The sequence below is a fragment of the Lepeophtheirus salmonis genome, chromosome 12 (assembly GCF_016086655.4).
Source record: "Lepeophtheirus salmonis chromosome 12, UVic_Lsal_1.4, whole genome shotgun sequence".
NCBI classification, from domain to species: Eukaryota; Metazoa; Arthropoda; class Copepoda; order Siphonostomatoida; family Caligidae; genus Lepeophtheirus; species Lepeophtheirus salmonis.
This window is the reverse complement of record NC_052142.2, coordinates 10,840,174-10,867,854: the sequence shown is the minus strand read 5'-3', so window position 1 is coordinate 10,867,854 and position 27,681 is coordinate 10,840,174. Positions and strand designations below refer to the sequence as shown.

The 27,681-nt window shown below is 31.9% G+C and overlaps 1 protein-coding gene across 10 annotated transcripts in view; it reads right to left on the bottom strand.

Annotated features, from left to right (window-relative positions):
• The window catches only part of Cals (calsyntenin 1), a 120,404-nt gene that overhangs the window by 4,646 nt on the left and 88,077 nt on the right, over positions 1–27,681 (bottom strand). The window contains exon 10 of one of the 10 annotated variants that reach the window (XM_071892035.1): positions 21,732–22,755. The exons of the other annotated variants lie outside the window; for them this stretch is intronic. The gene's annotated coding sequence lies outside the window, so the exon portion shown is untranslated. Of the gene's footprint in view, positions 1–21,731; positions 22,756–27,681 lie in introns of those variants that run through there. 10 annotated transcript variants of the gene reach the window in all.

The following is a 27,681-nucleotide window of genomic DNA, read 5'->3' as shown; positions in this document are numbered from 1 at the left end:
AGCTTAACTGTCCAAACATTTTATTAGATTAGCTGTGAGCAGCTCTGAGACGTTGGAAAGGAAGTATACACAAATCCTACTCCGTATACTGTTAAAACATTGGCAGAAATTACTTCAAAGTCGATCCTAAACTCTAGTCTTAATCCAACAAAGGCTTTTTATCATAACTTCCCAACGCATTGGTTAAAATACATTATACAATATCTTCCTGAATGTAAGATAAAATAAAATATTTCCATTTTTATAAAATATTATTCGTATATTATATAGGTAGTTTCATTTCTTAAATGTATAATTTCTATGACTTTATTACCTACAATTCCAATATTGCTTGCTTTTATGATGATGAATTGTAACACGTTTTAAACAAAATATTAAGCATGTAACTACAAAAAATAAATATAACATTTATATTTAATTTTTTAATATTAAATAACGTCCAATCTTATTATATAACTTTTATATATAAATAGTAACTTTAATTACTTTTTGTCAAAAATGAAGGAGAAAAAAAAGCTACATTTATGTCTAACTTGAAAGAAATGATAATCTTCTTGTCTATGACGATATTAAGCTCCATGACAGCAGTGTTGATAGGTTGCCCTTATTTAATAAAGTTGTAAAATTTTTAGGGGGCTGACAATAGAACAATTACAAGTATTGAAGTAAAAAGTCTTGAAACTGGCGAACTACTAAAGGTTTTCATTATCGATAGTGCAGCTTATTGTACAACTAATTATTTCGAAAATACCAACACTCTTATATCTGAAGTAAACATTTTGTTTCTTAATTCTGTTGATCGAAAACGATTGATTACTACGGCGAACACTTCAATTCAGTTTCAATGGTGTGAATGAAAACAGTGTTGCCATCAATAAAAAAACGACGGTAGCATTATCCATTCATAGGAATAAAAACTATTTTATAGGGAAATTTAATGGCACAACTTAAATGTGTAATGATGAATGAAGCCGCTAACCATCCTTGTCTAGATTATCATCAATAAACTCATTAGAAATTTTGCATCTTCATTATAGATCCTCTTCAAAATGCATAAATAATTATTAATTAATAACTCTAAGTAGTAACTAGTAATTATATTTACTACTTAGAGTTTTTAATTAATATCTCTGAGTAGTAAATATAATTAAAGAAAAGAGTAAAAATCCACTAAATCCAATATTTAAACCTTTATTTCAGTCCACCTTTTCAGTGTTCACGTTTTAGTCCGAGTTATCATGCTCTTGCTCTTTCATGTACCGAGTCCATAGAAAAATAAGTAATGTGTGGATCTGAAAAAAGCTTTTTGAAGATATTTGCTTATAATATGAGAACAGAAGCATTGGGAAAAATTGACTGACAACATTGGACTTATCAGTCAATCATTTAATAAGTAAATCATAATTCATACCTCAACTGAATGAACTATATTGCAATTTATGTTCATTAGTACAATTCATCAATCGAAAATCAAATAATTGACCATTCACAAAAAAAAAATATTTCCTCCCGTCTTCCCTTGCCCATGCGAACTCCTATTTACATTTTATTCTGTACTTTTTCGGCTTGAAGGTCAAAAACATGTGCCAATAATTTATTTGGGAAAAAATGATTTTTTATATAATAAGGAATCACATTTTAGTCTTTTTCTTGGGGGTTAAGTCCAAAATATGATTTATTTTTTTATAGTCTAGATAACTTTTATCGTGAGGAAACTTTTTTTTACCCTTTGCCTTTTGGTTCGTTGGCTAATTTGGGAGTTATTTGCATACTAAAAAGCATAATTTTATTTTACATATATTAAATAGATAGAAATAGATACAAGCCGTAGTACCCAGTGACACCTTAGTAATTAGGCGTCGGATAAAAGACAACTTTGCTTTAATACTACAGGAGATAACTCCCAAAACAACCCTCAATGTTACTCTCCGTTTTTCATGAGCATACTTAAACTCAAATACTCCATACTTAATTCAATCAGAAAAAAAGAAGAAAGAAAGAGTGAAACATAAGTTGTGCTGTTGCTCTGATTTGGTAAAGAATTTGCATGGTGTTAAATTTGAAGTTATTTGTTGAATAGTATTTCAAGAAATTAGTGTATATTTAGTGAGAAGTGGATTAGAAGACTCCCTCAGCATCGTTTTCATAGCCTTCGCATTCTCTTAAAGAAGTTGCCTAGAGTTTGTTTATTATTCCATAGCAAGAAATCTTCCTAGAAATTTGCAGAATATGAATAAATCTTCTAGTCGTGGGGAAATCCCACGATATCATAATATTTTGGATGCAATAAAAAAAGATTTCGCCAGTAGAGCAATAAATTGTAAAATTACTGTCGATATTACAACAGTTTAAGAAGGTCGCATTCCTAAGCGACCAACTGTTCAAGAAATTGACAACATGGTCTTTGAAACACTGAAAATGGATTAGTTCCTTATTCATGAGTTCATATTTGTCCTACACCTCACTATATTTTAGTTTTAGTACTGAAAAAAAAGAACAAAATATTAGTGCTGCGTTATCTCGCGTAGAGGATGCATTTACCATCAGAGAAATAAGTGAACAGGATGGTGGAATTAGTGGAACTAAAAGAGGCTTAGAGCTGATCGTAAAGATGTATCAGGAAATTTTACAATTTGTGAGAAAAAAATTGAATCAAGTTCCTCATATGGATTTGCAATCTGGTGAAATAGATGAAGTCTTGAAAAAATTTAGGGAACTTGTGAAACCTGCCAAAGAAATCAACTTTTTTGAGGGTACCCCATTATTTAGTTTCAATGTAAGAGGTTTCATAGTACTTCTTATTCTCTCTTGCTTAGGTATTATTGCTTCAGGACATCAAAGGTAAGGTATCCTCGTCATGTAATTACCGGCTTGGGATCAAATAGAGTTCTTTCCTTGATTTCTAAATTTCTTATATACCCCATATGTACCAAATCTTACTGAAGTAGGAGTAACAGGCATAAAAATTATAATATCTACTGAATTGCATTCATTAACGTTGACTTACAAAGTCTCAGAAATTTAGATTTAAATAAAACTATCTAGATGTACTTATGTTTGAATTAAATTTAATTGACTTACGAGCCTCTTTTAGAGCCGCTGATTTTGTTTCATGGAAAAGGGGTCAAGCAACGTCAAGAATGGAATAGTCACTTGTGTTGAATGCATAATATTTACTCTAAAATGTGCTAGAATTCATCATAAAAAAGTAAGTAATATTGTAATTGTAAGTACTAAAGTTTTAAAATGAATACATTGTAAAAAATTAAACTATCTATATTATATACGCATTATATTTTATACAAATGGAAATATTTTTATCTTACATAAAGAAAGACTACAATCTATAAAATTAATTTTATTTTTGAATTCCGCATCACTATTTAATTTGTAATCAAACTTCGGAAATTTTCATCACAATGATACATTAAAGCGGCATGTGTTGTTTGTTTGGTTTTTTTTTATGATGACAAAGGAATTTTTCTTTGCTGTTCTACATAACATTAAATGCGATTCATGGAAATGTCAATTTTGTAATTAAGGGGGTAATATGATTGAAATATTTAGAGGACATGATAATTATATATTGTAATATCAAAGATCCATATCGTCAACTCGTTTCATGCCTTTATAAAAAAAAACAATACCATTTTAGGACACAAATGTTCAAGGACTGGATCATTTTCTTCAAATTTAAACATTTGGTAAGTCATTTAACCTTGATAAAAACTGTGTAAGATAATGAATTAATATTGTAACCGTTCTTTGCTACACAACGTTGGTTGGGAAGTTGTGATTATGTTAGGAAATTATTAAAATGTAGCTATTATTTTTAACACGAATAATAAAATTTGAAAGAACAGATTATCTAAATACTGGAATCAAAGTTTGAAAAGTTTATAATAATTCTAAATACTATTGGAAATAAAAAGATTATTTTCAAAGAAAAATAACTTTTATAGCTTAACAATATATCAAAACAAAAATAGAGGAGAAGTTACTTATTAAAGTTTTTAGTAACATGCATGCTATGGAAAAAATGTAGTCGTTATCTAGATAGAAGAATACGTGATAGCTCGTTTTGTATACCAAGCATTAATACTTGAGAAAATTGGTTGGAGTTTTAAATTAAAATACAGGGATATCCTCTTGTACTAGCACATATCTCATTTCCTGGTCATAGTCGCTTGCTTCAGAACATTTAAAAGTAACAATAATTCTTATGGACGCATCGAATTTATTGGTTGAAATAAATTTAAGTTTAGAAATGTAATCAACGAAGCCAACAGCAACATACATATGGTAAGAGAAAGATAATTATCACATGGTCCACTTCTTAAATTAAATTCATGATCTTATATTGGCTATCAATTATATTTAAATATCAATTGAAGTATTAGTTTTAAGATACTCGAGTTTAATTAATTCATTAGATTACAATACATACTAAGAAAGTTTTGAACTGCATTTTACCCTAAAAGTCGTTTGCTTCAAGCAATCTTTATAAATAGTCGGTTTTTATGTCTCTTTATCACTGAAAAAGCTCACTATATGTTTAGAGTGGAATAAAACTAAAAAAGTGTGTAGAATTAATGATTTATTATCACTATATGTAGTTATGCTCTACTGTGATTTGTTCTTTGATGCCGGGAGTGACAAAGTTACCCGATCTTTTGTTAGATTCAATTCCACACATTCGCCAAGGAGTCTCTATATAGCATCGTTTAATTGATGAAGAAGGCTTATGATAATTGATGGTCATCCTAACAAATGACACTAATACAGATTAGTAATTAAAATACATATGGATTGAGTACATTTGATGTTGGATTGAATGACGGAATTAAAAACGACAAGGCTACAGAGTTAACACAGAATAACCCTTTTATTTTATTTTCCAAATAGATTTGTGTGAAATCAGGCACTCTTCTTCATTCCTTGCTATAATTCGCTATGGAAAAGTGATCCTATTGAGAAAGTGAGACTTAGCTTCATATGCTTCACTACGACGTGGAAGATCCTCAATGGGTTTGAATGTCTTTTTAATAAAATTGAGACCTTGTAAAATTGTAGAATCAAGAATGTATATTGTTGAGACAGACTTGGAGAAGACTCAGGACTCCAATTCCTTCAATTAAAGGAGCATTGATGGAGTTGTTAGATGAGAGTTTGGCCCAGGAGACGAATTTTTTTCACTGTGAGGGTAAAATTAAGTGTAATTAAATATCATTGAAAATATAAATAAAGAGGACATTTCGGATCATGAAAATATAAATAAAGAGGACATTTCGGATCATGAAAATAAATTCAAACTGGATCAAATCATTCGAGATTCTGACCTAGCATTTAGAACAATATTAAAAAAGAAAATTCTGCCAATGTCTTATTTTTTAAAATTCTATATAAGTTATAATCTTTCTTAAACAGTAACGTAAGCATGTATACATGATTTATAACAATAGATAGAAAGTAGAACATCCATCCTGAAATAGTGCATCCATTTAACGTGGTCTAGGAACACGCTTATTTCGTCAGTAAACACTTTATTTATATCCATATTGTGTAATACAAGAATAAAAAATTCTATCTTTAGGATCTGGTCGTGACTACAGGACGTTCCTAGTGTATAACCTCAAACATTTTTGACGTTTATCTGTGAATAAATTTTTCAAATTGACGTTTGGATCTGCATGTTCCATGCTATCTCTAGGACGAAGTCTGTCGAACCTGGGGATAGATGATGGGTCCTTCTCTTCACGATCAATACTAATACTTGAAGCTTGCTTAATCAATTTGTTTGGAATGACTTCTAAGGCAATGAAATCCGGTATTGAAGAGCCAAGACATTCACTTGTGTAATCTTTTCCTGACAACATGGCGTTCTATCTGATAGAAAAAAGTTATTGAACACTGGGCTGCCGTCTGATACATATTGACCTACAAAGGTAAGCCCAGCACTTCTAAGCAACTGAATTCTACTCTTCAGTGGAGGATTATAATTAAGTGGTTCATCTAAACCTAATAACGGGGACATTCTCGATAGTAGAACTCCATACAAAGCACTTCTTCCTCCAATGATGACCGATCTTTTTACTACTCCAAACATTTTAGATGGAGCAATACAGAGCTGTACAGCAAGTTCACAGCCAATTTGTTTAACAATTGGTTCTTGATATTAATTGCCCTATACTAGTAGAAATTATAAGTTTTTTTAACCACAAGAGATTTAGTGCCATCCACATACCTTCAAGACCCCAGTAAGTTGTTGGGACATTAATCATCGACCTTGACGCGTATGCTCTTGAATGCCCCTATAATAAATTCTTCCCTAAATTTGAATATGCCTCAAATTTCATCCTTGAAAAAGATGGAACGATTTCTGGGGTATACTGATATCCCAGGCCTTCAGTTTTTCATATCTGGCGAGTGCAGTATTACTGAAAAATCTAACAACTGTCTGAATAGTAGATAACCATTTTACCTCATTTCTTCTCTCAGCATCGACAGTACTGCTATAAATTTCAATTCCTAGATGTGAGAAAGACTAAACAAACTCTAATTTTCAATGACTATCACATTTTTTAAGATAAACGTCACAGTTGGATAAGATCTGAGTCTTCTCGATGATGATGGTAAGATCCGATTTTTTATTTAAATTCCTGAATGACTCTGGTGGTGTTGGAGATATATATATTTTTTTTTGTGTTCCTGTTAGAAACCAAGTAATATCATCCGCATATAATTAGTACTTCAGTGACTTCTAATTTATTTTTAGATCTTCAAGGCTAAAGTTGAAGTTGATAATATCGTGGGCAGAATAATTACTTTTCTTTTTTTTTGAAATCCGAATTCATATTTTTAGTTGAAAGTTAAGGTTGAAATTATTCCATGAACCATTTTGAAGACATTTTTTAATATTCTACTATAGAAAACACCGCATTTCCAGCTGGTTTAGGGAGATATAGGTTGAAAAAGTGCTAAAAATGGAGATTTTTCCATGTTTATAGTCTAAATTTAGGGTGTTAATAATTCAATTTACCACTTTAAGTACGTCTAACACTATGATATTTTATAGATTATTATATTTTTAGCTGTTTCAGGTAGAATAAGGTTTAAAAAGGGAATAAAATTTGCCGAGAAGCAGAGAGGAAAACATGCCAAATGTATGTTTTTAGTTGAAAATTTGTGTCTAAATGATTCAATTTACCATTTTGAACATCGTTACCAAAGATAATACCTCCTTTTCAGTTGCTAAAGGCAGAATTAGGATATAAATAGGCTTAAAAATTACATATTTAAAAAAAAGAAAATGCAAAATCCATGTTTTGACTGGGAAATTAGTGTTTAAATAACTCATTGTTCCCTTTTCAGTACATTTTTGAATATTATATCAAAAATAATCTGCATTTTCATATTTTTCGACAGAGTTATTTATTAAAAGTGCATACGTTAGTTTAAAAAAAACAAATTCCATATTTTTAATTGTAAATTATTTTTAAAATCATTCAATTTACAATTTTGGGAAAGTTTTGAACTTCATTTAAAACTTTTTTTTTTGTATAACTAGCTGTGGAGGGTCTCAAGTGTTTTTTTTTTTTCAAAAAATGCAAAAATTGTGTTTTAGTTCATCAATTGTGTTTAAAACATTGTATTTACCCTTTGGAATACGTATGTAAATTATGTTACTGAATAAATTACCGTATTTTTAGCTGTTTCAGGGATAATTTTGTTGAAAAAAGGGCAAAAAATGCATATATATAAATTATTTTTAAAAAATACGAAATCAAAGTTAATAGGTCGAATTAAGAGGAAAATTTTAATCTCTAAATTTACCTCATTTTAACTGTTTAAAACTATACTAATGATGAAAATATTCTATTTTCAGCTGTTTCCTGCAGAATTTGGTTAAACAAAGTCTTTTTAGAGATACTGTAGAACTGGTAATGAAATATTAATTCTACTTGATCATTTTTTGTCTCCAAGTAGATTTGTGAATCTTTTGCTAGAGTTTATGGAGTTGTTGCAGCATTCAATAATACATTGAAGCCTTGAACATCCTTCTGGAAAATGACAATGTCTCTCCTAGAAGCAGAAGGAACTTTTAACGAGATATCTGATATCATTTAAAGGGAAAGATTATTAGTGGATGCTAGTATAATCTTTTTATTGAGCTGCCTAAAAGTTACCGAAAATTTGGAAGGAAAATGTTCATACATTAAGGAAAACTGGTAGTTTTTGGTAGGAAAGAAGCCGAGAGGCGTCTGGAAGAAATGAGGGATGATAATAATACCACAAATGCAAAATTGGAGGAGATTATAAATTATGAAAATATGAGAACACTGTAAACAGGAATAAAATGGTTCAGTTGAATGTAAAAGAAAAAAATCTTCCTTCAAACATCTAAAGCAGGGGTCGACAACCTATGGCATGCGCAAATTAAAACATTCCTCGGGTTAAATATCGGAGGAGCATGAGAAAATATATGTAGAAACATTCATATGTTATTCAAAAATTTCTTATTGTTATGTTATTTGTGTTATATACCTGAGTTTACTATTTTAAGCAGGCTTTAAAATATAACTTCGAAAAATAATGCCACATATGTTATGGTTGTTTTCAGGTATATGTTCAAAAAGGCCTTAAAAAGTGTATTTAAAAATAATTCAAACTTCATGTTTTCGTTGGAAATTAGCTAGTACAAAAAAGTGAATTCTTCTCATCTTCTCAATCTTTGATGCTTATATTGTTAAAAAATAAGTTAGGGAATATACTTAGTTTTACTTTAGTGAAAAACTGTTGAAATAACAAATATCCAAACTTAAACGTAAATAGTTTCCTTATTTTACGCAATTCAGCAAGTTCAAATAGATCCATACAAAGCCAAAGAAAGAATAATTTATAAAATCTTACCCCTCCAAGTACATCAATATGATTTACAAACTGAGGACATTATGGGGAGATATCCTCGCTTTATAACTTTCTCTAGAGGATATTCAACACCAGCAAGGAATAGTATTTATATTGTCGGATATATATCATAATCATTATCAAAAAATTTCTAGGTCAGCACAACTCTCAAAATATATAACTATGATATGACCATAGATCAAGTCAAATATAAAAGTAAATACTCAACTTATGTAAAAAAAATTATTTGCCAAATAAATTTGAAAAGTAATATAAATTAAGTTTTAATATGTATGGGTATAAAATGAAGAATAAATATAATTTAGGATAAGTTAAGAAATTGATTAATTTAAGATTGTAAGAAATCATTACGAGTCAGATAAATTTATCATTGTTTCTAAACAATAACATTCTTTTCTCGTTTCTGTAGTTACAGAAAAAGAGAGAGCCAGCCTCCTAGTTTGAGCATGATATCTTTGTTTTGTTTCCAGTAGTTCTAGTGTTCCTTGAGTGAACCCATCTTCATTCTGCCTGAAAGTAGGTTCACTGAAGTGTTTATGCACTAGTTAAGCACTCATAATTTCTCCCCTTTTCTTATTAATATCCTTGAGTTCGTCTTTAGTATAACTCCTTCTTATTTTTGCAGAACTTTTGATAAAACCTTTCCTATTTCAATAATTTAAAGTACTTTTTAAGATTTCTTCTCTTTCAAGAAATAAAAAAGAAACAGAAGGGAAATAAAAGAAAAGAGAAGGTACAGATGAAATTGCTACAGATGAAATTGCTACAGTTTCATCGGTTGAATCGGTGTGAATTACTCACAAGTTCGAACCATATCATTGTAAGACAATTAGATACAACTATTACCACTGGTACGTCAGTTAAAAAACAGAAGATAGACAAAACATAACTGATTACTCCAATCGTTTGAAATTTAATTATGATTTTTCGTCCAAAATTAGAGTAATATTTTTGTCTCTCTTCGTCACATACATTCAGGGAGCACTTTATTACATACATGGAGAGTTCATACATTTTCTGGAAACACGTAGGGTTGACAATAACAATTAACAATCCTCTTTAGTATTTCTATTGGCTTAAAAAAATACTTTTAATTCATCGGATTATGGCCATGGATCCTGATTTAATTAATTATTCGACCAAACGACTTCATATTTGGAAATGTATTTCATACATTCATAAGAAACTTTCGTTTTCTAATGGGAATCCATCTACTTATATCTTCCTTCAGTGTTCTTGTTTCTTCGGAAAGAGTTCCTTGATGAATTTTGACTGACTTTCCTCATCTTTAGTTATATGTTAATATAAAAGAAGTTCAACCCTCAGAATATGTTTACTTAGTGACAAAGGAATGATTAATGATGAAAGTGAAGTGGTTTTATCGCTTTGAATGAGGATTAGATTGGACGAAAGTCATATAATTTATTGAGAGAAATAAATTTCGACTGGTTTTCCTCCTTTAACTAAGATGTGAATGTAAAAGAAGTTCAACCCTCAATCTCTTCTATCATTGAAAATCAGTAGAAGACGATCCTCCGAACGAATTTATTCAGCTCCTCATTTCTATATATCTTTATCAGCAAAGCCGTAAAACATATTCAACTCTCCTATTACGTACATATATGTATAAACAGTTCATTTTACTTCATTTGACTATGGAATATTATTCCTGCAGATTATATTTAGATGATTTTGTGCTCAATAATGGTAGGAGAAGATTAGTTCACTTAAACAAAAATTTCACGATTGGAGGAGAGAAGAAACGAATTAAAAACTCGAATAATATGAAAAAACAGACTGGCTTGGGATCTAATTGTGTACAGATAAATATGGATAAAATATTCCTGGCAGGTTCCAAACTGTGTAAGATGATAGATGAAAATAGAATAGCAATGGCACTTCATACGGAGCCACCTGGCCGTTTAGCCCATAGGTATCCCTATTATGACAATTTTTTACATCAATGTTCCAATGATCGAGCGTAAGAGCGGGTATTATGGTTTTGAAATGCTTAAAGGCGGTTAGCTTAGTTGATTATTGTAATAGAGATATGGGGACAGTAACATGGAAGCTGAAGAAACAGCGGATTGTTGTGGTATCATATTTTGCAGATATAATGTTGGAATACGCCTTTCCATTGCTTGAAAAATTGATACAAAAGTGTAAATAATAGCGCACACCCATTTTGATAGGTATGGATACTAATGCACATAGCACATTATAGGGTGCTGAAACTACAAATAAGAGAGATGAACAAATAAAAAAGATGTGGGCAGCACTTGAATTGAACATATGCAACAAAGGGAGAGAGTTTACATTTGTAGGAGGAAAAGGTATTTTAATCTTTAAACTTGAAATTGAAAAAGAGCCCATATTATGCAGGAATCTATGGTCAATCAAATGGCAAGAACCTGTGTCCACAGAAAAAGGTTGCTACAAGTAGATTGGAAAACAAGATACATGTGAAGGTAAAATAACTTCTAGCTACAGAAATACCAATTTCACACGTCGAAGCTCTAATTGAATTGTCACCACTGCGTCCCAAAAAATATTAACGAGTTACATCATGATGGGCCGAAGAACTGACAAGATTGAAAAAGGAAACTTAGAGAGCTGCGCAGAGAGTGAGAAAAACACAATGGAATAATAATAGAGTCGACTATTATAAATGTAAAAACAGAATATAGGAAGGTATCGAACTGTAGAGACGAAGGCATTGGAAGGATAAATGCATGGAGTTGGACTCTTACACAGCAATATCAGGTGCAAAAAAGCGACAAAATGGTCATAATGGACCCAGTATGGGGATGTTAATTAATAAAGATGGGGGAATTGGGGCAAAGGATGGATGAACTGATTTAATGAGAGGGCATTTTGGTGACTCAATTATACATGAATCAGATGAAACATATGAAGAAGGAAGACCGAATGTATTGCTTCAAATCATTAACACAAAATGGAAGAATGATATAACTGATTTGGGATGTTTTTCAATCGTTTAAAAGTTTTAAAAAGGCTGGACCATACGGACTTGCCCCTGTAGTTTTCCAAAATTTACCAGATGAGTTTTATGTGAGAATTTCTTTGTTATATAAATTATCAATTAGATTGTCGGATGTGCAAAAAAATCTGGAGTAATGCTCGGGTAATTTTTCTACCAAAGCCTGATAAAAAGGACTACAGTGTTTCAAAAAACCTATAGACTAATCACACTAACTAACACCATATTAAAAGGAATTGAGGGAATAATTTATTGGTATATTGAGTCCCTGAAATTGAACGTTTCTATAATAAATCAATCGGGATTTCGAAAAGGAAAGTCCAAAGATTCGGCGGTAGGAAAAGTGGTAGATAAGGCTGGAAGCGTGGTACTTCGTAAATACATGCCATCATAGTGTTTTTTGACATAGAAAGAGCTTTTGAGAATCTTTCATTTAAAGCTATAGTTTGTTAAGTTTTGGCATTCATGACTGTACAAGCAAATGGTACACGTACTTTTTAATAAATAGGAGGGTTGAATGCTCACAACAAGTATGTAATGCCTCATTTACTCCAACAAAAGGATGTCTGCAAGAATAAATTTTATCCTCATTTGTGTGCAACTGTGCTATTCAGCATACATATGTATAGTTCTACCCGAGCCTGGACCAGTTGGATTTTCAGATGATATGGCTGGATAATGACTGGAATAGAAATGTCAACTATGGGCTCTATCATACAAAAACGGCTTAATGAAATGAGCAGATCTGTGGAAAAAATTGGTCTTAAGTTTAGTCAAAATAAAACGAAAGCAATGTTATGTACTTGGTCTCACAAAGTGAATACACCGATATTACATATGAACGGAGCAATTATAGAATGGGTAAGCCTATACAAGTATCATGGTTTAGTTCTCGATAGAAGATTGAATTGGAAATCACATTTGGATTACATTATCAAAAAGGCTAAAAGAGCTTTGTTCTCTACCAGTAAAATGATTAGGACGCAGTGGGGCTCATAACTACTATATGCTAAAGAGAGTGCTGGAGAGTATAAGGAGGGAAATATGGAAGACACTGCCCAAAAAAAAACAATTTTACACCACTTTGAAGCCATTAAGAAGACTGGCTATTTTAATGCCACTTTTTTAAATCGGTGTTGTTATTTTTATAGACAGTTTTAGGGCCTTTGTTTTGGACTTATAAATTTTTGTTGTAAAAGATCGGATTTTAGTATATTAAAACATATACTAGTCTGAGGGGATATGTTATACGGGTTACCGCATTTAATTGAAGGTTCCGTGGCTTTACGGGGAGGTGGCTATCCCGTGTATGTACCCTTAAGGAGTGTAGTAGTAAAAAAATAGTTCATAGAATCTCATATATAATAAATTCACTTCTCATTCGCAACAATGCAAAACCTCTTCACTTTCTTCATGAGTCATTCCTTGATCACTATGGAAATATATTCTGAGGGCTGAACTTTCTTTACATTAACATTTTAGTAAAAGGAGGAGAGCTAATTGAAACACATTTCTCAATATAAATGATATGACTTGCGCCTAATACAATTTTCATTCAAAATGATAAGACTTTCTTCATGAGTCATTCCTTGGTTACAAGGAAAACATGCTCTAAGGGTTGAACTTCTTTTATATTAACATTTAAGTGAAGACGAGGAGAAAAAGCTAAAAATACATGGGTTTTTAATATCTTAAACAAAATCAGTTTAAAATTAAGCCATTGAAAAACAAATTTCCAAGTAAAACAATGAATTTTGCTTCTTTTTTTTTTTAATATGCACTTTTTCAGTGAAACAAATTCTGCCTTATAGAACTAGCAGTGTATTCTTCGATAGTATGTTTCAAAGACATGCTTAAAATGGCAAACTAATTGATTTAAAAACTAATTTCCAACAAAAAACATAAATTTTCCTTCTTTTTTTTATTTTTAAATCATGTATTTTATGCCTTTTTTTAACTTAATTCGTCAAAAAACATAAAATGGGATTGTTTATTTGGAATCATAGTTAAAAAGGTGTTCAAAATAGTAAATTAAAGTATTGAAAAAATTATTTCAAACTAAACACAATGATTTTGCATTTTTTTTATTTTTTCAAAAAAGGCACTTTCTTCCACTTTATTACCATTATTATTTTATTTATTTATTTAAAACCCGCTGCGATAAACAAAGCCTATAAAGGTCAACTTATTTTATAGAATATAAAAATTATCGTTCTTTATAATAATGATGCATTTATAATACAAATATTAAAGATATAAGACGAAAACACAAAGAAAAAAAAAAAAAAAAAAGGTGACAGAGCAGAGGAAAATACCAAAAAAAAAAAAAAAAAAACAATTGTCGCACACAAAGAAAAAAGAATATAATAAAAATTGCTTGAGGTCTGCCTCAGTTTTCTGGCGAAAGCAAAAAGTTATTTTGTTCCAAAGAATAATAGACCTGTAGTAGAAACTATGCTTAAAAATGTCAATACTTGGCTTTGGTAACAGATACCCTTTATTTAGTATCCAGGTTGGGGATATAGGTAACTTTTTTCTTAAAATTCGGTGTGGTGTAATTATATCTTTAATTGCACGTCTATGAGACAAAGTGATGAGGCCAAGTCTATGGTTTTAGCATACATAGATCTAGATATCTTCCAATGATGGAAAAAATGACACAAGTCTGGCTTGCACCTTTTCTAAGGAACTAATCAAATAGTTTCTTGAAAGATTCCAAATCTCAGATCCGTACATTAAATTCGGGAGGACATAAAGTTTATATAGTTTTACCATTAACAAAAGGTAACAATTTTTGAAGCTTCTTTTATTAAATTCCCAGGTTATAATTAGCCTTCTTTATAATGTAATGAATATGCCCTTAAATTTCAAATCACGAGAGATGTATATTCCTAAGTCCAAGTAATAAAATACCATCTTAAGACAGCTTTGGTGGATCAACTCATTTTTGGAGAAAGGAATCAGGATACTATTATTGTTATTTATAGCCATTCTTCGTGTTACACTCCTGTTAATAAATTTGAAATCGACAACAGAGCTTAAACCAGAAAATATAATTTTCAAATCATCCATGTATAAGATTAAAAAATTATGTACTAAGTCGTTAATGTAAATATCAAAGAGCGTGTGTCCAAGTACACTACCTTGTGGAAGAGATGAAGTAAAATCACTAGGCTCAGACACATGCAATTGATCACTTCACTCTATATCCTATACGTCAGCCAGGAACAAAGCCACTGTAACAGCCGACCCTTTATATCGATGTTAGACAATTTAAAGAGAAGTTCCCTATTAGGGACGATATCGAAATGCTGAAATCAAAGTATATAAAAACACAGTCAAGGTAACAGTTACGACGATTGACGATAACATCCCACAAGGAAATTAGTTTCGAGACACACGACATTTTAGGACGGAATCCGTTTTACCTACTAAAAATAAGTTCATTACTATTAAGGAATGATTGTAGCTTCCGGTAGATGATCTGGTCCATTATTTTACCGACATGGCTTGTAAGGGATAGGGTCCTGTAATTAGAAGTATCAAGACAATCTCCCTTATTGAAGATGCGAACTACATCGGTTATTTTCAAGTCCTTTGGTACATATCCACTTTCAAAAGAAAGATTAAAAAGCATAGATAGAGGGAAGCAACACTATTAACAACTCTTTTTTCAAGTATAAGGAGTTAATTCTGTCAGGTCAAGTGTTGAAAAAACAAATGATATATAAAAATACACTACAAACTTCTTGAGGGGAAAGAAAAGCATTCCCCGAAGGGACAGGGTCCCAGGAATAATATTAATAGTACCTGCATGTACTCGATTTAAAAAAAATGAAATGCAGTATATTCAACGGTATCTTAGCTGAAAATTGGACCAAATTAAATAGATTTAGACACTAATTTCAAACTAAAAACAATGGACTTTGCATTTATAAATATTCTAAAAATATCAAAACGTGCTCAAAATAGTTTATTGAATAATTTAAAAACTAACGTTTTTAAAAACTTGGATTTGGGATTTAAAAAAAAAAAAGTTGATCATTTTAAGCTTTTTTTCACCCTATTTCTTCCTTCAACTGCTTGAAATGTAGTAAGGAAGACTAAAAGCAATACAATTAGTTAGAAAAATACTATCTTACATGGAATCCACCGTATTTTTTTCCTTCTCTTTTTTTTGACATACTAAAGGAAGAAAATTGAGAAAAGGGAATTGAACAAAAGAAGAATGATTTCATTTTGGTTCTTTATTCTGTTGAATTAAATACAATAAAACTTATATAAATTTTCGAAATAATTTATTTAATATCAATAATAAACGGATTAGTTAGAATTCAGTTTTTTAATCTTTTTTGAAGTACAACCTATTTTAGATAAATTATTTCTTTTTCGGTTTGAATGAATTTTACATGTTGGAATCAGAGACAAAGTTTTTGGAAAACATACTGAAAAAAATGGTACATATATTAATAAAATTTGAACTTAAAGAATAACCTTGGTCACATGAATCACAGAACCAAGTAAAGTCAGAAGGAAGAAATAGTTCTTTATCAGCCTTCACAAAAACTGATCTAGGATTAAAGATACCAATTAAAGAACTAAATAATTTTATTATAATGAAAGCTGTAATCGAGTAAATGATAAATATGTGCACATCATAAATAAATATCACTTGCCTTTTTATGGGCACCTCTATCGATTTTATTGAAAATGTCATCTTCTGCATCGGAATCAGATTATTCAAACTCGATGTTTCCTGGCGAAGATAAACATTTCTGACACCAGAGAGATGTTTCCTTCAATATGTTAGGAGTTGTATATCCACTGAGCTAATAAACGATACCATTGTGGCTTGGTGGTAGATTTAAAACAAAAATCATTGCCGGAATTGAAGTTCAATTTTTATAACATTGTGACCAATTTCCTCTAATTTTTCATTAGTTTCCGACGAGAAAATTTCCTTCATTTGGGATATAATTGTAATTACCACCAAAAGAAGTTGAGAAAGAAGAATTTTATTTTCAGCTTCCAAGAACTGTCAGCAGCTAAGATGTTAATGGGCGCCTCCAAGTTGCCGATACCACAAAAATCGACACTCAACTGTTGAGCTCATCTACCAATAACACTCTCCAATGTAAAGGAAGTGTTCTGCAAGCTATGGATGCCAGTATCATTCAAATGTCAAATTAGTAAATAGAAAGTCAATGGTCAGAATATACTTGTACGTATGGATAATTGCAACACAGCCAGCGAGCTAACAAAGAAAGTAACTATTCTTGATGCCAACCAAGGCTGGAAAATGCTGTCAGCCAGGGTGGAAGATGCCATAATATCTAAATACTTCGTAATGATTGGATTTACATCGATCAACGAAAGAATCTAAGCAAGAGAAGAGGTGGAATGGGATGATAGTGAGCTGATACCCCTCCCCTAGTTCGTCCGGGCCTTTCATATCAAGACATCATATATGTGGATTCAGACTTGGCAGTGACAAAGGAATATACAATAGAATATATTAATGCAGCAATAGAGTTAGGTCCAAGCGTAGTATCAAAAGAATACGATAAAGATGTTGTTAAAGAGGAGCCAGTGAAGCCCCATCCACCAAGGATGTGATGGAGATAGCATCAAAGATATTGGTATATGCCAATGAGTCATGAAATATGCCTGAGGATCAAAGGGCTGACTTCATCAAGGTAGCTAACATAATATATGATACCCAGGCATCCCTCATTATAAGCCAAAAGTATAAATCCAAGCAAACCATTATAAGCTCTTATTTTTCTACTGGACTTAAAAGATGATTAATAGTTTACCATAACCAATTTTTGGCATATATATATATATACTATAATTCATAAGCACTTATATATTTCTTTATTAAATAAAATAAAATGTAAAAAAATTGATACATCTACTTGCCGAAATAAATTTGGTTTTGTAACCTCGAATTTCTCTAGCGGAAATTCTCTAATCCGAAATGTTCTTGAGTGCAAATAACATTCTGTTAGAGAGAATACTTACTGTATTTACAATTTCCAGAGTATTTTATCTATTAGTTTATGCAATATTTGGAAAACTAACCAGTTGTCGAGGGTAATTTTTTTCTAGAACATTTTTTTTTTCATAACTTTTTTGTTTTTACATATACGGGAAAAAATATTGGTAGATTTATGTTTCTCTTTACAATGCAAATAAATGCAAGCAAGTATATATATATATTTTTTTCTTTTTGCAAAACTTAGTGCAAAAAAGGTTTTTATAATGTTTTATTGAATTTCCATTCGCCATTTTTTTATTGAATTTCCATTTCTAATTTTTTTATTGAATTCCGATTTGCAATTTTTAAAAAAATGGACTTCTCATCTAGACAATTTTTTATGCATATATGTTGGTATGCCATTTGAAGTCTATAACCCAATATTTGTTTTTAAAAAATTCATAATAATACTTATAAAGTTACAATAGTTATAGTAATTCCGGAGGAGGGAGGGGGGTTGCTATGATGATACTTTGAGGATTACCTTACTTAACCGATTTGATATAGTGTTGTAAATATATGTGGTATAAAATATAGTCAATTTCCTGCTCCATCGTTATTATCGTATCAACATAATTAGATAATTAAAATTCTCAGTATCTTTCTCGACAACAACGACACATTCATAATATAATTATTTTAATAATAGAAAAATAATTATATATATTGAATTACTTCCTAAAAATTTTTTCAATTATTTGAACCATTATCCATGTAACCCTTTGATAATGTATATATAAAATGAACAATTTATTAATAAAAACATTGGAATATAATTTTTGGAGCCAAAAAAGATATCCCTTGGTTGGTGACCCTGAACATTACAATATCGAGGATGGAAAAAAACAACAAAGCAACACCAATCAGCTACCCACATTTTATGCTAAACGACCTTCGTTATGGTTTGCCCAAGCTGAACACCAGGTACGGGTCAAAAGTATTACCCAAGAGGTAACTAAGTATGATTAGGTTTGCTTGTCACTAGACGATATTTGAGTGGCACCTCTGACAGAAAATCTCCCCAAAAACTCTTTTTTTTTTTACATATATAAGCCTTCAGACAGCGAGAATTTGAACCCTGTTCTGAATATTGCAGAATTCGGGAAGCCTACACCATTGGCATTGTTAGGCAGGATGAGAAATCTCCTAGATGAACACTAATTTTGTTATTTTAGCGGTTGATTTCTGCAAGGCTTTTGATACAATAAGTCACAGGCTGATTTTAAGAAAAAAAGAAAAACTTTAGTGATGACATATATAACATGATAAGAGGGTTTATTTCAAAGGCAGCCTCCTTTATCTACAAAAAGCAACAAGTTGCACGAGGGATTCCCGTCGAGGACATCCCTTATCTCCATTCCTTTTTAATTTGGCACTTGTAACCCCTCATTGACAAAGTAAAAAACAATTAAATGTTTAGAATCAATTTCAGAGGGAAGAAAGTCTCATATCAATTTTACGCAGATAACAACTATATTTTTTAAGAAAGCGCTTCGGAAGAGGAACTGAAGAATAAAGCAATGCTATACCTGAGACCCTACGAACGTTTTAAAATTATATATAGTCTTGATATCAACAAAGATAAAACAAAAATCCTTGATATTCGTTCCAAGAAACGTAATTTGAAATCCATGGTTGGATGTGAAGTCGTCAACCATATCAAACAGTTGGGATAACATTCTTAAGTCAAAGAACAGACACGAAATATTTTATAGAGAAGAACGCAAAAATAATCCAAGGTGCCAAGATGAACTTCTTCAAGAGTTTATACTGGTGGAACTTTTATTTGACCTCCAAGCTCATATACTACATAACTGCAGATTGGAAAGGTATCCTCAGTATTGAGAAAAGTTTCCTAAGTATTATGATAAATTTTATTTCAAAGAGATCACATTTAAAAATTGGAACTTCTTAAAAAGTGTGGGCAGTTTTAAGCTCAATTTTCCAGGGAGAATAATCGCGAAGACCTTTTTCTAAATATTTCTATGAATTTTACAAGATGATGGGCATTTGATGCATATTAAAAAAAGCATGATTTTAGACTAATTTTATTTGGTTCTGGGAACATTTTTTTATCGTCGGAATTGGAAGACGAGGACATTATGTACTTCGGAAGAAACCTTTATTTGGACCAAAAAGAGCAAGAAGACGATCCCCCTCTGTTTGTGAGATGGCATTGACATAAGTCATTGGCGGCCAATAACAAAATTGAATGGAATATAGAGAATTCTTTCAGGAATGGTTGCCAAGGAAGTAGAGCCAATCCTTAATAAGAGAATTGGAATGCATCAAAAACGATTTCTTATAGGTACAAGAGTGGTAGATATGCAAGGAACATCCGCTGTTCATTGAATAATATTGAAGGCAAAAAAATTGGTGCCATTATTAGAGTAGACTTTAAAAAGCCTTTAACTCAATTTCCCATAACCCCACTTTGAGAACAAAAAGAAAGTATTAATTAAGACGATTTTATAACACAATTAGAACACTTTTACTCACAAGAATCACATTAAACAGTAAAACTTTTTTCAAGGTTGTCCGGCTACTCCTCTACTTTTTGTTATGTTATATGTTAAAGTTAGATTTAGCAATTCAAACGTAAATATAGTGGATTTGGCGTTTTATTCAGACATCGGAAACACAATATGGAGCTTTATGCGAATGATGTTACTTTATATGTAGAATCCAATTCTGAGACCACACTTTTCAAAAGAATTTAGGGCTAGATCTGGTCTGGAAATGAATGATAGGAAAACCAGTATTTTATCAATGGTGGAGTGGAGTCCGATATATGGTACTAAAGATGCTATGTTAAAGAACAAGCGCTTATATTGGGCATACAGTACCGAAAATATAGGGAATCTAGTAGAAATTAATGTTCACTGAAAGCCTTTTACTTTGCGATCAAAGAGGAGTAGAAGTGGCATCTGTGGCTTTTCCTTCAAAGCTATCTCAAACCTCTCAAAAGGCCAACAAAGGATCTGGACGGAGGGTTAGTACTTTTCTGTAAAGTTTTACCTAAATTTATAACACGGTTCTTATTGACCTATCAACTAGACCTGAATTCGAATGGAGATCAGTAGTCTCTAACACTCGTATATATCATTGGTTAATGCTCAGCTCAGACCTCTCTAACGACAACCTGAGCTCACTCTCTTCCTCGTGGGCTGCTGTGCAAAGGATTATATGGTATATGACTCGACTCCAAGTGTGCATATTATTAGACAGAACTCTTAAAAGAGAGCTTTTTTCAAAGGGCTTGAAAATCCCAAAGTTTTGGAGAAAGAAGCAGTGTAGAATCAAATTCTTAAAGTGAAATCAAGGAAAATTTACTTTTCCACTAATGAAATCTGGAAGCAATCATAAACATCCCAGCCCTTGGCACTTGAAAATGAGAGTTTTGTCTTCATATAGTGGAGAAGCTTCCAATGTGTGCAAAAGTTATGTAAAATCTTAAAAGTTGCCGGACACTTGGCTAATAAGAATAAGGCAATCCCTACGTGGAGTCGTGGAAGGAAGACTTTTTTTTTTTTTTTTTTTTTTTTTTTTTGGATGGTCTTATTTTCATAAAAATGTATAACAAACATACATATCATTATGAATAAATAAATTAAAAGGGAATAAGAAAATAAAAGTAATAAATAAACATTCTAGTTTAAAATTTTCCACCTCAACTAAAGCTCACCATCCAATTTGAATTCCTTTGATACATAAAAAGCCTAAAAATAATTATCATAAAAAATATACAAACATAACTATAGCTAGAAACAAACAATTATTTATTAAACTTACTTTCTAATTTCAAAAATACACATATAACCAAGTAACATATAGAATTTAAAAAAAGAAAAGAAAAAAAGAACCCAGAAACGTTAATAACAATAATATCAAAAGTAGATGCTCATCTCATTCCTTACTTTCCAGAAGCTATCTATATAGTCTTTAGTTTATCATAATATTTAACCGACCAAGAAGGAAAATATTGACCCAAATCCAAGGTAAAGTCCTAATTCAAGGAATTTCCCTGAGGAATACGGTAGGAAAAAGCACTATATCTTGCTGCAGATGTAATAATTATCTTCCTAATCGTAGTTCATTGTCGGATGTAAGTCGACTTACTAGAAGATCTTTAGAACTTATCCCTGTATATTTTACGACACGACTTTCCAGGCCGGAATTTATTTTTATAGGAATCCCAAACAGAATATGAGCTTTGAAGGCAAACCTTTTAAGCCCCACAACTTAGCATTATCCCTTAATAAACACAGCAGCTCTGATATTGCTTGACACTCCACGAAAGAATGTAGAACTGAATTGTACATCGTTTCACAATCCTTACAAGGTATACAGAAGAAGATACATCCAGTTGCAACTTAGAATTGGGCGGTTTATACTTTTCTTCTCTTACCATTTTTGTCGATAGAATGCTTCTTTTCTCCCATATTGGAGGGAAATCTAGAAGATCCATATATTAGATGCAGTTTGGCCGAGCTAAGCAGAGAATATCAAAATTTCCCATGTAAGAGCCCCGTTGTTTTATTTGATTTCATATCATGAATTGTAAGAATTTCTTTCCTCATAGCTTCGGATTCCAGTTTTGCAGAGTTTTCACTTTATCCAAAGAAGGCTTTCTTCTTAATATTTTTCCTTTTAACGTCAACTGTGGAGCTCGAGTCAAACGTTGGAGATGCTCGGCAAATTTTACTTCAGGAAATTAAGATTATTCATTCTGATGTAATTGAAATGAGATACAAGGACGATAATAGTGGAGAAACCGAGAACGGCCCTAAAAAATAAAGAACTTCTTCAACTTCTGGTATCCCTCCAAATAAAGTGCAAACTCCAAATGAGTTTCATAATAATTAATTTTAACATATTTTCAAATACGCTAATAATATAATTTAAGAAACATAAAAAATAAATGATTTCTTCAAGCTGTCAATTTTATGGATCAAAATATTAATATCAGAATCTGTAAAATGCTTTTGCCTATTACGAGGGGTGGAACAAGTCGAATTTCTCGACATTCTCTGATGAAAAGTGTACTGTATGGAAAACGGGATATCTGCCTCCAAGAGAATAAAGTCCCCTACTTCCAAGTCTTGCTCACTTTAGTATTCCAAAAAACTGTAATCACTTTTTCACAGGAGATGGGACACATAGGATAATACATTTTTTGGTCATGAAGACTATCAATAAAGTGCATAAATAGTTTGGCTAGTTGAGCGACTGGCATAAAATATTTATTTTAACAGTCAGTGGTGATTTCCATTTAGTCAACTCATATGGACCAAATATTAAATGCTTTACCTTCTTTCAGCCAATCATTAACGTATGCAAGAATAACTTTTATCCTCTCTTGTTAATTGTTGATCTTAATAGGCAAAAAGTAATGTTAACAAAATATGAAAAAAAGGTTTTTGGAAAAATTTGATCACTCAATATGGCCACATCATTATCAATCACAGTCTTTACAGGTCGCCTGAAGGCCATGCAGGAGTGGACGACAAACTCTTCTGACAAATTGTCCATGGAGCCACTACAGAGGACTTCATTTGGTACACATTTAGTTGTCAAGTCCCGCTACTTCCCGTCTCCAGAGTGCTCCATATATAAATGTATAATTGGTTCAAATCTGGTGGGGAAGGGGGCCATATCTCTTTGAACCAGAATTGAGCCATATTATCTGCTCAGAACTTTTGGCACAAGGCGGACGTGTGAGAGGGGGTGCCGTCCTGAGTCCATTCATAGTTGGTCTTCAGCCATGGCAAGATGGTTAATTTAATCATCTTATCAGCCTCCTGGCCAATTTTCTTTCCAGCCTTAAAAATGAACGGAGGGCACCAAGGTTAATAGCCTAAAGTGTGTACGACTGATTTTTGACTTCCACCACGCTTTTTAATGATGACATCATAGTATATGATTGGTTTTTGTTTTCTGAAAATCTGTTTTTCTTGCATAGCAATCACTAGGATACATTAAATTGAAAATTTTAGCAATAGTGACACCATAAACTGTAACTGTCAAAATCTGCCTATCTTACCCAGCAGTCGGTACGATACATCAAATCAAAATTTCTAGCGAGCCCGATTACATGATGGTTAAAACATGTATTTCTATTAACCTTTGGAGGCACCTTCTTTTTATCTTTTTATTTGTATACCCTTGTTTGGGCCAGATATTTGGTGTTATAAACCCTTTAGACCTTTTATTTTGTTTTTGCAAGAGAGCGGTTTTGTGGTTTTAATTAACTGTGGAAATCTTTTTGGGGCTCTTGAATCTGCTGGCTTTCTTACCCTCGGTTAGAAGATAGTAAGGGGTCATTTTGAAAAAAAACTAATTCCAAGTGTTATAGTCCTCCTGATGGTCTTAGGAGCCACAGAGATGTATTTGGCGATATAATTCATCAACTTAGTTAGATCTTCCTTTATATTCTTCTGCAAACTTAACAAGAACTTCTTATACCTCTTTAAGTTATTATGTCCACTTCCTGATATCATGAAGAGGTATTTTTTTTCATCTTCGGCAACTTAAAACCAGGCTCCTAGGACATTTAACAATACCCGTAATCTTTATCACATCTACATCTGAGATGAGATGCACTGTCTTTTTGCTTGTTGCCCACTCAACATTATGAAATGACTAAATGATTAGCTTAATTTGTTTCTGTAAAAAGGAAGGCAGAAAAAGAATATCAAAAAATCAATACCAAACTTTTTCATAGTAATGAGGAAACAAAACATTAATTAACACTCCCTTCTTTGTTGTCCTACCCTGTAAATAAATCAAACTTTTGGTGCCTTAATCTTCAAATACTGACCAAACTTATCATGGAACTTGATTTATGTGATATCATACGAATTTTAACTGAAACGATAGTTTGTCTCCGAGAATTGGGAAGAAGTCCTCCGATTTAGCAATTGTGTTTTCTTCTATCCATTCAAAAGCAAATAATGCACAATATCACCCTCATCTTGGATCAGATCATAAAGTGATTGAAGTTAATATTCAACAATATCTTCCAAAGAAACATTTTAAGGTCTTGAGGTAGGTAGTGCTGTATAAATTTTTTCACGAAGAACTTAAATTAAATTTTACTCATCGTTTTAACTCAAATTTTAATGCAATGAAAATTGCTAATTAGTTTACCTGTATTGTCAAATTCTCAACATAACAATTTATTAGAAGTGAATCGAAGAGAATAGTATCATTTCAAAAGAATCTTGAGGGTGTTATGAATAACGTATGATTCTTTTATGCTCAATTACAGTGGAAATTGCCAATTTATTTAGTACCTTGTAAATTGTTGAGATATAAAAATTTGTCTCTGAAAGAAACCCATCTAGAAAATTAAAAAATATGTTCCTAAAAGACATATCAACTTCCTTAATCAAGAAAATCATTGATGAGGAACAAACTATCACTGACCCAGAGGGAATTCTGAAGCTTTTTATATGCACTTTTCCTCGTCTTATGTTAGGAAAATACTCAATCTTCACGAAAAATGTTATATCGAGATATATCAAAAGGTATTATAAGGATGTAAAAGCTTCCTGTCCAGATGGCATTGGTTTGAAGATTTTTACACAATGAAATAATGAGGTTGTTCTCTATTTAGTTGGATTGGGAAGTCTATGGAAATTCGTCGAAAGCTTCCACAATCCATAATAAAAGACCGGATAGTACTCATACATAAAAAAGGAGTGGCTACTAATATCAATAATTGGAGACAAATCATGGTGTGCAATGAGAGCTATGGCATTCTTTTGGGTGATCTTGATAGTAATATAAACCCAGTTTTGAACTCCAAACTTGGCCAAGAACAAAAGGCTCCCTAATAAGAAGAAAGATTTCATACATTTCAGGAATTGTACAGTCTACAGTCGAAATTTTACGCAAAAAGGAAACTTTTACGGCAATTATAGCAATTTACTTCAGCGATGCATTTGATTCTGTCCTACACAATCATATTTTGAAAGCAGTTAAAAGAATACTATAATCCATTTGTTGCTTTTCTCTTCAATATCACGTCAACTATCTCGATGGGGATGGAGAGTTGCCGTCAAGATTGTCCTTCAACTGCCTAATATTTGTCGCTGTACTAAGAGATCTTGGAGATTCGATAATAAAGAAATTGGAGCGGTTTGGAGTGGATTTTGGTACCTCGTGACATATGATTGATATATATGGTGACGATGTCACATTAATATTTGTAGCTAAGTCTGAGGGTCAATTAACTAAACGAATCAAAGTGAAATAAAGTTTAAATCACATCAAGAATTCTAAAGTGAGGTCTGGTTTGAAGATCAACTATGTAAAATCCTTGCCCTTCATATCGTTAAATGAAGCCCAAGTAAGGATATTCAAACTACCAGCTGTTCAATGAAGGACACTATGGATGTATTGGGAATTATAATGGAAACAAAAGGCGCATCCTATTCCTAAAAACGTAAGTGAGCTCTTCCATTTTCCAATGCAGAAGTTTAAATTCTAAGAATAGAATTTACCTCTATAGTTTCCTAATTGTTCCTTATGTATTCTATAATGACTCGTGGAAAAGACTATTGAAGTAGATAATTGTTGGCTGAAGAAATTATTTCACTGGAGCTACATACTTGCTCTGAAAAGACCTAAATAGAAACAAGGAGTTTGGTTGACCTTTCTGTACAGAATAATTCCAAAAGTATGTCAAAAAAATATTTATTAATCTATGCAAAAATGCAGAAACTGAATGGCATTCGTCCATTTCTTCTTCATCAATCTATAATTGGTTATGCTACTCACTGACTTCGGTATTAATATGATTTTGATGCATTCCCCATCTATGGCAGCTAGCCAGATAATTATTTATGTGGAAAGGTACTCAAATCTCAGATTTTTCTGATCAGTAGACATTGTGTGTTAGAATTGTGACTAAAAGTTGCATAAAAAAGTTAGACTTTGCAGGACAACTCACTCTAATATTTATAGACGGTTTGGGTCTAATGCGTAGTTTCTAGAACATCATGTGCATAGTCACATGATGAAAGACTCGTACTCGATGTACTCGAACACGACGCTTTAACCCTTTGTGTCTTCTGCGCATCCACAAATATATTTCCATCATTGATTTGAGATACAAACACGTCGTCAGACCTATGTAACATTATATCACATAGTTCCTTGGCTAATTTAAAGTTTCAATGGATCAATGCTGGCAAAAACCATATTTTTACCATTTTAAGCAACCTTACACGTGGACACAGACGAATATCTTTAACATGAACACCGTCCACTAATTAATCTGCTTCGATTTTTTTGAAAATACATTGTATATAATCAATCACCAAGTATTTACCAATTCGTAATCGATATGACATTCCCACCCATTATTCGATTGTCATCGGGAGTTCCCTATACTTATATACCTCGCATAGATTATCTTTGTAATAAAAAGGTAATCGAACAGCTATGTCTAATCCATTTACTGTCTTCTCTAGTTGAACAGGTAAAGAGAAAAATTTCCAATACTCTCACTTTCAACTGGACTGATTGATCCATCCTGATTTCTCATTTTCACCATGCCCAATATTTATCTCACATCCTGAATTGACACCAAATCAGATGTTAGTTTTCCAGTCATTCCATTCTGAAAACCTGTTATCCATATGTCCACCTCTTTAGAAATACTTGTTAACACCATTATCATTATTTCAACTGCCACTAGTTCATT